Raw genomic sequence first — 12,903 nt, forward strand, 5'->3', positions numbered from 1 at the left:
CTGTAGCAGAATCACTATTGAGGGTCATATGCCACCATACCACGGCCTCCGACGGAAATTCTAAAGAAAATTAAGAAAAAGATTTGGAGAAGAGTGCAGGCGGAAGTTTGAAGTGATGCCATACATACACAGGGTGTCACATGGTATTAAAATGGTGGCGGCAAGATACGGGGTAGATATGGTTTGTTCAGCACCTTGCAAGTTGTCGCGTTTGTGTGCCATGTCCAACGCGAGCGGAGTTAACAATGGAAGATGTGATATTAGGCACAGACGTGCGTACGTACCCCGTACTACTGAAGTGGTCTACGAATTCCCCCTGACCTGTGGAATGGTTTATGTGGAGCCAACCGGAAGGTGTATTAACAAGTGCTTGATGGAGCATGCTAACTCATTAGGAGACGGAAGTGGGAAGCACCTACCAGTTCACTGTGGCGCATGCACGCTGGGATGCAAGCCCATCTTCAGTAGCACCCAGGTGATAGGGCGAGCCAAAAGCCAAAGAGGAAGAAAATTACTGGATGCCTTTTGGATAGTTAAACACGGGCCTGATAAGTGCGTCAGCGACACATTTGTGTATCTTTCTTGAAAAGAGCTGATTTTCTTTTTGGTAGATATGATTCCTGGGTGGGGGAAAGGGGGTGCAGCTTGTCACGTACTGGTCGTGTCTGTCAGTGCACATGCGCTTACTTTGTTTCATAACGGTAGTGTATGTTTCAATAAACCAGTTGTCTGTCTGCGATCGTCCTGTACACTTCGTTCCTGGTAATCGTCTTTAGCGCAGTTATATTCTTTGAAGCAATTTTCCTTGTTTGCTAATATGCCCCGCCGCGGTGGTCTAGTGGCTAAGGTACTCGGCTGCTGACCCGCAGGTCGCGGGTTCAAATCCTGGCTGTGGCGGCTGCATTTCCGATGGAGGCGGGAATGTTGTAGGCCCGTGTGCTCAGATTTGGGTGCACGTTAAAGAACCCCAGGTGGTCGAAATTTCCGGAGCCCTCCACTACGGCGTCTCTCATAATCATATGTTGGTTTTGGGACGTTAAACCCCACATATCAATCATTTGTTTGCTAATATGTGTGGCACTACGACTGATATGTGGGATTATTGTCCCAAAACCATCATATGATTATGAGAGACGCCATATAGAGGAGGGCTCCGGAAATTTTTACCCCCTGAAATTCTTTAACGCGCGCCCGAATCTGAGCCCACTAGTCTACACCATTTCCGCTTCCATCGGAAATGCAGCCGCCGCAGCCGGGATTCGATTCCGCGACCTGCGGGTCAGAAGCAGAGTACCTTAGCCACTAGACTACCGCGGCGTGCATGTGAGGCACTACGAATAATTCCGTCGCAAGCATATTGAGCTAAAATTATGTCCACAGAAAGTTTGAAATGATTTACACGGGTGGGAATGTCTACCCTATTTATTATTTTTGCCCCAGTTTCTGAAGGTATAATCTACAAGGTAGCGATATGAAAAAAAATCAATGCGCGCTTTTTAATTCTTCTTTGTTTACTTAAGTTTGCAAAGGAAAGTCACAGTTTCATTTAAAAGGCGAAATGTTGAACTCAATGGCAAAGTACTATAGAAGAAGTATGCGCACTTTCATCAGCCGTACAAATAGCGGCAGCCTACATTCGCTTACTGATTGAATTAATGCCCCCATGGTGGTCAACGAAGAGGCGATCGATCACGAACACTCGAGGAGGAGCACTCGTTGAAACAACGCTGCCATGATGTACAGCGTGATTGCGCGGAATGCGAACGCTTCGTGCTAGTGCTCGCGTCAGCGCAAACTGTAAACTTGAAATTGGGTGGCCCCGCCGCGGTGGTCTAGTGGCTAAGGTACTCGGCTGCTGACCCGCAGGGCGCGGGTTCGAATCCCGGCTGCGGCGGCTGCATTTCCGATGGAGGCGGAAATGTTGTAGGCCCGTGTGCTCAGATTTGGGTGCACGTTAAAGAACCCCAGGTGGTCTAAATTCCCGGAGCCCTCCACTACGGCGTCTCTCATAATCATATAGTGGTTTTGGGACGTTAAACCCCACATATCAATCATCAATCAATCAAATCGGGTGACCTCCAGCACTATGAGGGCGCGCGGTGACACAGCGCGCACAAAGCCACGAGCGATCGCAGCTCATGGTTGCACCACCGCCGCAAATCAGTGGTTGTACCGCCAGCAGATCACCTCCAATAATATGGCGCGCATACCGCATGTGCACCAGTCTTGTTCGGACATTCACGCTCAATTACAGAAGTGAACCCCCCCCCCCCTTTATTTGTTGTTTTTATTTCATGTGTGTGACTGTTCGCATAGCCCCCAACAGTAAACATTAATTGATATTTGGGGTTTAACGTCCCGAAACCACCATATGATTATGAGAGACGCCGTAGTGGAGAGCTCCGGAAATATCAACCACCTGGGGTTCTTTAACGTGTACACAAATCTGAGCACACGGGCCTACAACATTTCCGCCTCCCTCAAAAATCCAGCCGGGATTCGATCCCGCGACCTGCGGGTCAGCAGCCGAGTACCTTAGCCTCTAGACCACCACGACGGGGCCACAACATTAAACAGAGCTGCACAGTATTTTGTAATAGTAAACTCAAGGCTTAGCTGGAATGTGAGGGGCTCACATTAGAAGCGTTGACAATTTGTAATACACGTGTAACATTTACGCAACGCTTGTGCGTATAACTCAAACGTGGTCGGTCGTTTTCTGGAGCCCATACTTTCCTTACAAGAAGCACACGGGTCTATCAGGGGACCGCAGGCAGTTTGTTTCTCGTCCTAACTACAGGCGTTAAACTTGGACGGCCATCCGAAGGCTCGGTTGAAATACACAAGATGAAGCCCGCTGACAAAAAAGAAACAACATAAAGAAAGGTGGAGCTTGATTCTGAACCATCAGTAGCGGTCTGACGACGTCTGTGTTCCATTTTACTCGATGATGAAGCTTCCATTACAGCGACACTGGCTCGGTATAGCGAAGAATGAGGGCATACCCAGTAAACGCGGCGGCCACTGCGAGGATCACACAGTCTTTAGCAGAGCGAATGTCCAGCTGAGTGATCAGGGCGCGTTAAAGTCTCATTTCTGCCCCGCCCGTTTGGGCAGCAGCCCTGTGGTTCGACCTAGGACAAGAAAACGAGCGAGATCGAAAGGTTTCTTTGCACGGAGTCGTGGATGAGGCACCAAGAGGAAGCGTGGGCTGGGCGGTTAAAGAGCGAGAACACAAGCGAGACCCCGATCGGTTCGATCAGCTACAGATCGCTAACAAAGGACGAAGCTTGGCAACCATCAGCGGTGCTCGGTGCGGACTCAATCAACAAGACTCAGATATCACGGAGGGTGCCATCGGTTTAGGGGAAGAACAAGACGGGAAAGGGGCGCTCTTTGTTCGCGTTACGGGGCAGCAAACAGCAAAGCGGTCAGGTTAACTTGCTATATATATATATATATATATATATATATATATATATATATATATATATATATATATATATATATATATATATATATATATATATATATATATATATATATATATATATATATATATATATCGGACGTAGCAAGTTAACCTGACAGCTGTGCTGTTTGCTGCCCCGTAACGCGAACACCAAAGAACACCCCCTTTCCCGTCTTGTTCTTCTCCTCACTCTTGTAGAGAAAGGCGAAGAGCGAGCAAGTGTACGTGACGTTGACGTGTTTTTTTTTATTTTATGCCTGATGGTAGACAACATGCTACCATTAATAATGCATTATAAAAGATTCCTCGCAACACAACAACGCATTTGCTGTTAAATTTGACAGAGCTCATGTAATCAAGAAGTTCGGCATATAAAGATAGGAGTCTTGCATTACGCATCCGTTACGATAATGATATTGAACTATTCAAGTTGTTCGGAGTAGCTCACAACATAAACAAGGGCTGACTATTATTCAACTTACTTGAACGGTAGTCGTGACATCGCTTTTGTTTTAGCACGCACTAACTCGTTCCGTCACTACAAGGTCTAAATGAAACTTTGCCGGTTCGTATAACATAGACGTGCTGACAGATGATTGCTTTGTAATGACCTAGGCACATCTGAGAACACACGTGGGCCGTATTTCACAGTGAACTATTTGGTTTCTTTGTTCTTTTCGAACAGAATGACAACGGCGGCCAGAAACGTGCAAGTCAACGGCGAAGAGCGAAAAGAAAGCGCCTTAAAAAGAGGTCGCCTTCATATGCATCGCTTCTAACCACGTACATATGAATCATTACTTCTTAAAAATATATTTGTAACGAACACCCTAACAAGGAACTCGCTTTTCATTTTTGGGAAAAATCCATGCGCTCGTGAACTCGCAACCATGTTTAAGCTGACTGAACGTAGAACCAGCGGACGGTTGTGGTGGACCAGTGGTTTTGGTGCTCAGCTGCTGCCCGGAAGGTCATAAGTTCAACTCCGGCCGCGGGGGTTGCATTTCAGAGGAGATAGATGCTCACGTGCACTGCGATTTCCATGGACGTTAAAGAACAACAGAAGGTCTAAATTTTTCGAGCCCTTCACTACGGCACCCGTCACCAAAGACACCAAATATTAAATTATTAATTCCGACAATCGCGTATTGCAAGAACGCGTTCTCTTACACAGTATTTAAAGCGACCAAAAATGTCATAGGCGATCAAAGCATGCCCTGCGCAAGAAGGCATGAATTCGCACCACTGAAAGCATATCAATTGTTTTATGCAATCGCAATGTACATGCTCTTTCGAAGGAGTGTTTTCTTTTAGCCCATTATCATTACGTCACGGTTCCAGGTCTGTACGCTATCCATAATTTGATACATATATGGACCTGCACAATGCAACACACGTGCACTGTCGAGATATAGACGGGCATACAGAACACTGGCGGATGCAAAGAGGTGCGATTTCAAAGCAAATTAAGCTCGTATCGCTTTAGTTCAACTCCTTTTTAGGTCAATCCAATTTTCGCCCCCAAATCTCGAACGATAAACAGCCGTTGCGGCAATAAACGCAGCAGGGGCTGTGTGCGGCACGATCAAAATGACGCAGACCATCGAATCAGGCCCGAAGACGAACGGTCGTGCATGAATTCCACGCGTGCTTTCTCGACAAAGAAAAGTTATAGCTCGTAAAAAAAGTATAGTAACACGCACTTAAAAAATATGGCACAACTAAGACAGTTAAAGCAATTTTCTCCCGGTCAGTCACTGTCAAAAGGTGAGCAGTACTCACTCGAGCTTGTAATTTTGACCACTTATTTGATTTATCGACATGCGCGCACACAGAGAACTGAGCCCGATGCGCGAATAAGGCTACAACAAATTTAGTTCATTTTTATTATTCGGACCCCTCGAATAACTTTTCTCTTTGATGCCTAGGAGCAGTCGACCAAATTTTTAGCTATCGTTCAAGAGTGGCAGTTCTTTCTGCGTATCTTTGCCAAACTACTGAATGAAGTTTCAAAAAGGTGAGGACAAATGTATGCCCATGGAGCACATATTCACGAAGCTATTTTTCAGCAACCTTGTTCTATAATATCGCGCTGGCAGACAAAAATGTAGCCGCTGCGCACAATAACTAAAGCTTTGGCCGAATGTACGTACGTGCTACATCGTGCGTCCGCCACGACAGTATTAGGGAGTTTTAGAATACCGTTTGCAAGCGCTGCGGGTGTACCGGGCGCCATATGAGTTTTAGAATAGCGTTTGCCCTGCTGCGAACCACAACGCACAATCGCACCGACACCGTAGCCTCGAAAGCAGCGCTTGCGGGCCACATGCGGGCTGCCATTGCCGCACGCAATTTCGGATTTTTTTGCGTGTGGTCCGTGAACACGAACGCCGACTCGCGTTACGACGCATGCGCAGTGGCAGCGACCGCACCGCAAGGGCTCGCGGTGCACTATTCTAAAACTCCCTATTGTCTTTTACCTTGCTTGTCGAAATAGCGCTGCGATGTAGGAAAACAGTGAAAACAGGCGCGGAGCAGTGGCTTACAGAATGGTAAACAGCAAAGGCTGCCAACGAAAACGAGAAAGGAACTTGAGAGGAGAGGAAAAACAATTACAGTACGAAAAACGACGGGCTCTAATTTTCGTCTGACGTGCTTTTTAGATGAACCGCCCCGCCGCGGTGGTCTAGTGGCTTAGGTACTCGGCTGCTGATCCGCCGGTAGCGGAATCGAATCCCGGCTGCGGCGGCTGGATTTCCGATGGAGGCGGAAATACTGAAGGCCCGTGTGCTCAGATTTGGGTGCACGTTAAAGATAGAAATTTCAGGAGCCCTCCACTACAGCGTCTCTCATAATCATGTGGTGGTTTTGGGACGTTAAACCCCACATATCAATCAATCAATGTTTAGATGAACCAGAACAAGCAAGACAAATGAAAGTGAGCCATCTAAATTCTACCCAAAAGACAGACGCATTACGTGGCGGAATTAAGGTTTCAATTATTTTTCGCTGAGCCCCCGCTGTTCCCGAGGGTCGGTTCGCACTCGCAACAAGCAAGATGGTTATCGTTAGTCTAGCTTTGCGCCGGAAATCAGTCTGCGCTTGTCTGTGTTTCTCAAAATGTCCCGCCGCGGTGGTATAGTGGCTAAGGTACTCGGCTGCTGACCCGCAGGTTGCGGGATCCCGGCTGCGGCGGCTGCATTTCCGATGGAGGCGGAAATGTTGTAAACCCGTGTGCTGAGATTTAGGTGCACGTTAAATAACCCCAGGTAGAAATTTCCGGAGCCCTCCACTACGGCGTCTCACATAATCATATGGTGGTTTTGGGACGTTAAACCCCACTAATCAATGAATCAATCAAATCAATGTTTCTCGAAATGAACGCATGCTCCAGCTGTTTCTTACGTCGAGGGCTCCTTCTTTTGTCTGGCTCTTTACTCCTGAAAAAATATTGTTGTATGCGCAGCGAATATTGTATGTTTTGTCACCACTTGCGTCGACTCTTTGTGGTGTTCACAAATAGCACCTCACAATTTTACTGTATACGTCCTTTTTTAAGATCCATTACACGCTAAGATCCATTACACGCTACCATTTGGTTCTGCAGCGTCGGCCAGTAGTCACCGGAAAGGGGAAAGTAGAGGAAGAAAAACGAAGCAAGAAACGAGCGATTGAAGCCGAACCATGCGGTATAAGCAAACAGCATTTCGCTTTCGCTTCGACCGTGCGTTATCGCGGCGTTATTCGTAGTTTTTTTTTCGTTCCATTTCACGAAGGTCATTTAAGCCGATGACAGAAACACGTACCACGTGCAACCAGAATACACGGTGTGGTGGAAGAATACTGCGAGCTCATATCCATAAAGTCCTTATTCCGCGCACTGTCCGGCGCACGTGTCGTTTGTGGACGGGAAAAAGCTACTAACGGCGAAACGGGAGGCAGTTCTCGTTACCTTACGGACAAAGCGCCCCGAAGTGCACAAGGGGGTCCTGGCTGCTCGATAGTATTGACCCGCCGCCAGTGAAACGGGCAGGCTCGGCTTTGCAACGCTCGTAATTAACGACCCACGCGGCTGCGGAAGCAAACAGATCGCGTCACGGCTGCCCAAGGACGCCCCACCTGCTGACGCTTTGACAGGTGGCGATAGAGCTTCCATTCCTGAGCACGCCCGCTCCTTGTCTACATGCAGCCCCCGCCAGCCGGAATGGAACGCGACGCACGCGTGGCCTATATATCCATATCGCCGAGTGGACTCTGGCCATACACGTGGGTTCTGTGCTGCGCAATTGCACCAACACGAATGCTGCAGCGTGGATCCAGCTGCACTTTATGTCACCCTTGTACATTCATTTCCTTACCCTTCGTTTTTTTTTTTACGTAGATATCAAAATCACGACCGTACTGTTTGTTGAAACGGCCGGTAAGTGACGAGAACAGAGAGGAAGCAAGCCAAAGTTGCGACGGTTTTTTTTTATTTCTTTCGCCACGAGGGAGTTCCATTTGCAGTGCAAATACGTACGCGCGTACATGCCTTCCGTACCTGTACACGACGCGGCATAATGCGACACGGACCGTTCTCTCATCCGAAGTGAGCACACACAGATCGGTTTCGCGTACGTACATCCAGCAGTCCTTGGGGACTGTTCTCAGTATTAGCGTTCCGCAACCCGTGACCTTAAGAAGGCACGGCGTGGCGTGATTTGCCAGCTCGTGCCTTAATGTTGAGAACCTGTTCCACGGCGTCTGGATAAATGTGTTAGCAGTAACAAGGCCATATGCTACAGACGTCTAGAGCTAGACAGTATGCCGGATGATGCAGGCATGGGTTCGTGTTTGGGAGCTTCCATGGCGACAGCTTTCGCGAGGACATGAAAGTGGGGGTTAGAAAAAAGATGCAAGCTCGATCCTCCGTAGCAGCGCCCGAATGTCGAAGCTTTGGGTGCATGGTAGTGAATATCTAGCGGCAACAAACCAATAAATAAATAAATAAATACATATGTCTATTGCTACAATCCAACGGCTTAACAGAGCAAAACAGATATTTGAAGGACACATAAAAATTTCAAGCGGATAACCCGAAACTACAAGTCAAAGTCTCACTTACACAGCTAACTCGTGGGACAGGCAGGCAAATCACGATTTTAATTAGTGAACGCTGCAGTACGGAAACTGCTTATGAGACTCATTGAACACGCGAGCGAAAAATTGTTAGAGTGAGTTTTTCCTTGGGTACTCAGACAGGCAACACATTACGCAAAGAAAAAAAATTGAAGTGGTAACGTCTGATCGTATACAGCAACTGCTGTCTTCAGACCGCAGCCAACCAGGACGCACTGCGTGTTATAGTACCGCAGTAAGCGCCAATGGCGACTCTCTTTCAAACAACACGTATGATTATGTGTTGATAGATATGTGGGGTTCAACGTCCCAAAACCACCATATGTATATAAGAGACGCCGTAGTGGAGGGCTCCGGAAATTTCGACCACCTGGGGTTCTTTAACGTGCGCCCAAATCTGAGCACACGGGCCTACAACATTTTCGCCTCCATCGAAAATACAGCCGCTGCAGCCAGGGTTCAATCCCACGACCTGCGGGTCAGTAGCTGAGTACCTTATCTGGTAGACCACCACGGCGGGGCATATGATTATGTGGTGAGGATAACTGTCACTAACCATGCCGAAGTCGAAAACTGAGATGACTTGCTTCGCCACATGCCTCTACTCAAATTAGCGAGGATTATGTTTCGGGGGTGAATTTGCATTTCTGACAACAATTTTACCCTCGAAATTCTCTGCGTTGTTCAAATTTCCTCTAGAATAATTCGCATATCGAATGCTGCTCGTTGATTTGAACAAGGTATCAAATACAAGGATATCTTCGTATCTTGAAGTTAAGGTATACTTCTCTCCATGCCCATAGTTCTGTTTTGTCTTTAATACCAAAGCGTTTTATGATAGAGTTCATCAAGGCTACAGTGACGAATTTCCACCACAGATCTGACTTTGAGAAAATGGACGCCAACGAATGAGTAAGAGAAAAAAAACTATCGGAAAAAGTTCCGGCACCTGCAGGTATCGAAAGTACGAGCTTTCAGCACACGACAATAAAATCATGATCATGGGCGTTAGTCGTCGCGATGGAGATGTGCCACTTGGTGTCAGCGTGGTTGCATCTCCGTCAAACGGTGCTATATCTGCTAAACACCAATAAAAATTGTAGAAATATATCACTACTGAATAAGCACTTCTTCTACGACAGCACGTTTCACTTTCGTGTTAGAGCGAATCATCTGACGGAGGTGTCTGCCATGTTTACATTTCTTTCTGGATGACTGCATGCAATAATCCTTGGCCAATGCGAACGACGTTCATGCGCATGGGGGTCTATCCGCACGCGTTAGGGTTCGCTTATGTGAGCTTGAAGGTGAATGCACCGCAAAGGCTAATTCTGTCTCGAGCGTTAGTGTGGCCAGAGGAGGAGTCGGTGTGTCTTTGCAAAACGATTTGTCGAACACACTTCAAAAGTCTGTTCACGGCGTCGCAACTTGGATTTCCTTCAGCGAAATTAGGTGCGATAACGCGCAAACTCTGTACAGCGCTGGAAAACAAGCAGCGCACGCGGGAGCATAATAATAATAATAATAATAATAATAATAATAATAATAATAATAATAATAATAATAATAATAATAATAATAATAATAATAATACCTGGAGTTTTACGTCCCAAAACCACGATGTGATCGTGAGAGACGTCGTAATGGAGGACTCCGGAAATTTTGACTGTGCATGTTCTTTAACGCGCGCTGACAACGCCCAGCACACGGGTTCTCAAACCCTCCGCCTTTACCGAAGTGCAACCGCCACTACCGGCACCGAACCCGCGACCTTTCGGTCAGCAGCGAAGCACCGTAGCCACTGATCCACGGAGACGGACCATGCGTAAACTTCGCGAGAGAGCCTGACAGGTTTACACACTCGGGAAGATGCGTCCTGCGGAGCAGAGCTGCCTCCCATGTTATCAGCACAACGACGTGCGTCCGTACGACGTGTGAGCGTTAGTGTGCTTCCACGTGACCAGGTGAGTAATAATCATGATTGCCGAAGGGAATTAACTTATTTTTCGCGTTACGAAACAGCTTACACAACGTTAATAACGCGGCTAGCTTCTGATCAACTTGGTGTTCATCAGTGGCTTGAGCACAGCTGCTATGTCGGCGAATCGGGGACGCTTATGCAGTGCGCGAGAGATTGAGGTGGCGGCTTCCTCGTTAGTCGGCGCCCGGCAACACGCAGATTTTCCTCGCAAGTTTTGCGCCCTGGGCGGAAGCAGCCTCCACCAAAAGATTGTTTACGTTCTCCAACGGGCGAACAAATAAAAAAAGGAACGACGTGTTCGCGCCGCTCAAATTCAATAAACTTGTTGCTTTTGTTTACGCGCTCTTGCTTCAGCAAACGCGAATATTTAAAAAAAATTAAAAGAGTTAGCCGCTGCAGCTGATATCATACTTCTATGAAGTTAGTTCGCTCACGTTGGTGTCGCATGAAGTTTGCGCGAAAATTTCGAACTCGCCGATGCTGCTCTCGCGAGTTTGCAGAAGTTTGTCACAACAGAACAGCGAACGTCGGTGAAAGCCCGAATAATGAAGCCCTGTAGAGAGAGAGAAAAACAAAAACAAAAGAAGAGCTGTTTAGTAACAGACGCAGGATTAACTTGACGACGGCGACGACTGGGGTTCTTGTGCACGTCCATGAAAACACGTCCTTTAAAAAAAATAAACGAACAAGCGCCTTTCTTGCCGATGGATCTAAGTGGACGTGTGTTGCACCCCCTGGAGTCTATGGTAGCTTCCGTGTTCGCTTATCTGACTAGTTGTTTAACAATTACCCTAATCACACTGGGGTATAGAGCGCACGTTAAAATCATTGAAGCCAGAATTCGCTGAGCAGCTCTTTTGTCAATGCTAAGCAATTCATTAAGCAGCTCATTTGCCAAACGCATGGAGATAGCTGCTGGTAAATAGTTACAACGGACAATTTGTTTTTGAAAAAACATTATCTTGGGGTTTATTTCACGAAACTACGCAGTTGGTTATGAGGCACACCGTAGTGAACGGCCATGGATCAATTAGAGAGTGAGTACCGACGCAAGAGCAATGTGTGCTTATTTATATTTTCGTTGAAGTAGGGTCTGCAAGGTGGGAATCAAACCCACGACTCCGTGCTCAGCCACACAAACGCAGTAGCCACTAGAGTATACCAGGACGTTCGCGGACGTAATAGTGAAGGCGGCTAACCAATAACGCATTTATCACAGAAAAAAACTAATTTGGCCACTGTTTCACTCTTTTCTTTTTTCGGTGCAATAAGTATGGCTTGAGATTTTTCCACGTGTCCAAATGAATACCCGCAAAACAAAACAAAAAAAATTGTTGTGGTCTTAGGCTTTTATTGCGCATACGCATGCTGTGATCGAACATGTTCGGCGCATAGCGCGGCTGTTTAATCGATTTAGCCGGACGTCTATCTCGTTTCGGTCGCCTATTTCCTCCTGCCAACGGCAGCTCCGTTGCATCTCGCGCACGGAGCGGTCTAGCTTCGACGCGCTATAAGCGATAAGCAATCAGCGAAAGCCTAGTTATCAGGAACCACAGCACAGGTTATTGATTAGCCACGCTCTGCCAATCCAAACAGCCGTGACGAAAGACGGCACGTCATGTTTATGAAGAATGATGCCTATTACGCGGGCGGAAATTGCACTGGCGGAATCAGTTCGCTTGCAGCGTGTTGTAGTTGCCGCAAAGCTCATCATTAAGCTGTTATTATGCAACTCCGAGTGATGGGCTAACTCAGCAGAAGACAAATGACATTCCTTAGTTTCCTTTCCTGCTGATAGCAGGAGCCACAGTGCGGCCAATTCTTCTGATCACGCATTCAAACTTCAGCGCACTCTCCGAATGTGTAGTGCGTTGTATGTACAGGCTGCTTCATACTTAGGGAAAATCTAGAAGCATCTGGATTGGCAATGAGACTATAGGGCTGCAATCACGCACCAGCAGGAGCTCACGCGTGCGCAGACGTTTCGGGGGTTGAAAGTTGAACCGCGTCGTCTGTTACGGCAGGGCGCGCGCCGCATTGTCGGCCAGCGCACGGATATCATTGTCAATGCGGGAACTGGGCCGATACTCTGCACTGATCATTTTCAGCAAAATCTGCGACGCAAGATGGGTCACGAAGAAACAAGGGACGACAAACTCGCGCATGCTTTCTTCGTTCCCCGCCTTGCTGCGCAGTTATTTTTCAGACGTTCCCGTACCAACTTGCCCAATGTTCAACACTTCTCTGCATTATAACTTGTGCAATGCCAACCTCTCAGCTCTTATTCGAGATGATGGGGCACTAGAAACAGTATTTGATAGCATACCTTGTT

At 47.3% G+C, this 12,903-nt stretch overlaps 1 protein-coding gene across 13 annotated transcripts in view; it reads right to left on the reverse strand.

Annotated features, from left to right (window-relative positions):
- Positions 1-12,903, reverse strand: part of LOC119177204 (dipeptidyl peptidase 4) — a 522,011-nt gene that overhangs the window by 100,016 nt on the left and 409,092 nt on the right. The gene's annotated exons all lie outside the window — the stretch shown is intronic.

This window comes from Rhipicephalus microplus, chromosome X (genome assembly GCF_043290135.1).
Source record: "Rhipicephalus microplus isolate Deutch F79 chromosome X, USDA_Rmic, whole genome shotgun sequence".
NCBI lineage: Eukaryota > Metazoa > Arthropoda > Arachnida > Ixodida > Ixodidae > Rhipicephalus > Rhipicephalus microplus.